A 2,325-nucleotide genomic window follows, 5' to 3' on the forward strand; every position below is an offset into this window, starting at 1 on the left:
AATCCATATAGTTTAAAACCTCACCACATAACATCCTTTCCCCCTGATGAGCGGATCAGCACAGTAAAAGTGAATGGATCTCACTTTAATTGATGAGATGTAAAGACGATACCGATTGGATGAGACCATGAGGAGACAATAAAGGTCACGCTAAAGCTGGCTTCTACCTTTTGAGTCTCATTTTAGCAAGAGACTTCGGATTCCTGCAGAGTATAATTCAGAAAAAACCTGCAAATTTACTCTAATCAAAGAAAGCAGCCTCTATATGGCACATGCTCATATATGCCTAAACTACCCTTGAAACATAAAAAACTGGTAGCAGTGACTGACTCTAGGAAAGGGAATTGGGTATCTAAAGCAAAAAGAATGTAAGAGAATTACTTTTCATTCACCAGTTACTTTTGAATTTTATTCCAAAGGCATGTATTATCCAGACAAATGATGAAAATAAAAAGATGGAAATAAAATGCACCACCCCCCAGAGTGTTTAGTCTTCTTAAATGTCTATTTGAGGTGTTCAGAAGCTCATCAGCTCCACAAAGATTCTTCAGAAACAGAGTGATGCTAGGTTATGCCTAGTCCAGCGTGTCTGAGCCTAAACATCCTCGGAAGCCAGAACAAGCACCTAGGCCTTATTTATTTGTCAGCAGAAAATGAGTTCAGAAGAGGAGGCCTCAACATACCTAAATGTAATAAGGAACAACAACTACAAAAGGTAAAGAAAGAAAAAAAAATTCCTTAAAAAAATTAATTGGAAGGAATGAAGAGGATGGTGGTAGAAGAAATTATGTGTGCACTGAAATCATTTAAAATGCTGGAATAATTTACACACATATAAATTTCAAAATATGTATGAATTTTTAAGGCAGTGGAATATATTTAATTTTCCCAGGAAACACAAAGCTCTGCTAATGGGTTTCATTTTTGAAAGTGCTTATGTTTTTGTTTAGGAATTAATGCAAAATTTACCATGTTTTTATTTCACTTATGCTAAAGGATAGAGGATCTTTTTTAACTAAAGAAAACCAGCAAAAATGTGACAACTTGTAATTAAGCTTAATCTTACATATCAGCAAAAAGTCATGACTCACGGTTCATCTATTTATCTTGATACCTTAGGGCTTATCTGTTTATCTTGCTAGTCATCTTGCTGCATGATGATGTTCATCTATGACTTGAGGTTCGTCTATTTATCTTTCAGCAACATTGTAACATTGAAGTTGCAACATCAATATTAATATTGCCCAAGTGTGCTCTTGAAATGGCCCCTAAACAAATAGCAAGTCTGTGTCTATAACTTCATCCTCTATAACGTTTCAAATTTTATACTATATGAGTAGATATTAAATGCTCATGTCCACAGAATATATTTCTAAAATTAGAATGGCACAGAGAAGATTAACATGGTGTTTACACCAGGATTCTGTGAAAATTTGTGAAGTCTTCAATATTTTTATATAAAAACTAGGAGAATTTGTTGCTAGCAAACCAGTTCTACAAGGACTACTAAAGAGATTCCTTTAGATGTAAATAAAAGGACACTATACAGTAAACTGAATACTTATAAAGAAATGAAGAGCACTGATGAAGGTAACTATATAGGTAAAAGTTAAAAACAGTATAAATGTACTTTTTGTTTGTGATACTTTTTTTCTCCTCTCTGATTTAAAAGACAAGTCTATAAAATGTTTGTAATACTTTTTTCTCCTCTCTGATTTAAAAGACAAATTTATAAAGCAGTAATTATAAATCTGTGTTTTTGAGTATATGATGTACATAGATGTAGTTTTTATGACAATACAAGCACGAAGGCAGCTGATGGAATAAAACTTCTTAGAAGCAAGTTTTTTTAATATCATTGATATTAGGTTGGAATTAAAAATAATTAGTGTGAGTTAAGATGTTAATTGTAATCCTTATCTCAGAAATATAGTTAACAGATAAGAGTTTAGAAGTGGTCATTAGAACATAACTATTTTACAACAAAGAATGCAGTGATAGAGGAAGAGGAATCAAAAAAGATACAAGACATATAGAAAATAGCAAAATGTCAGACATAAATTCTAAATGATTAGTAATACATTTGTTGTAATAGAATTAAACATTTCAATCTAAAGGCAGAAATTTTAAAATGGATTTAAGAATATACAAACATATGCTTTCTACAGTGATACACTTTAGATTCTAGGACACGTGGAATATAAAAGGGTGGAAATAGATATGCCATTAGAATAGTAAAAAAGAAAAAAATTGGAAGTGGCTAAGCAAATATCAGACAAAATATACTTTAAGATGAAAATTTTTATTAGAGGCAAATAAATTTTA

At 31.6% G+C, this 2,325-nt stretch overlaps 1 non-coding gene across 1 annotated transcript; it reads left to right on the forward strand.

The window, feature by feature from the left end:
* The first annotated feature begins 1,347 nt into the window (after positions 1 to 1,347).
* Positions 1,348 to 1,455, forward strand: LOC115935670 (U6 spliceosomal RNA). The gene has a single exon (XR_004071290.1). It is a non-coding gene; the product is annotated as a U6 spliceosomal RNA (small nuclear RNA).
* The last annotated feature ends 870 nt before the right edge of the window (positions 1,456 to 2,325 follow it).

The sequence above is a fragment of the Gorilla gorilla genome, chromosome 7 (assembly GCF_029281585.2).
Source record: "Gorilla gorilla gorilla isolate KB3781 chromosome 7, NHGRI_mGorGor1-v2.1_pri, whole genome shotgun sequence".
NCBI lineage: Eukaryota > Metazoa > Chordata > Mammalia > Primates > Hominidae > Gorilla > Gorilla gorilla.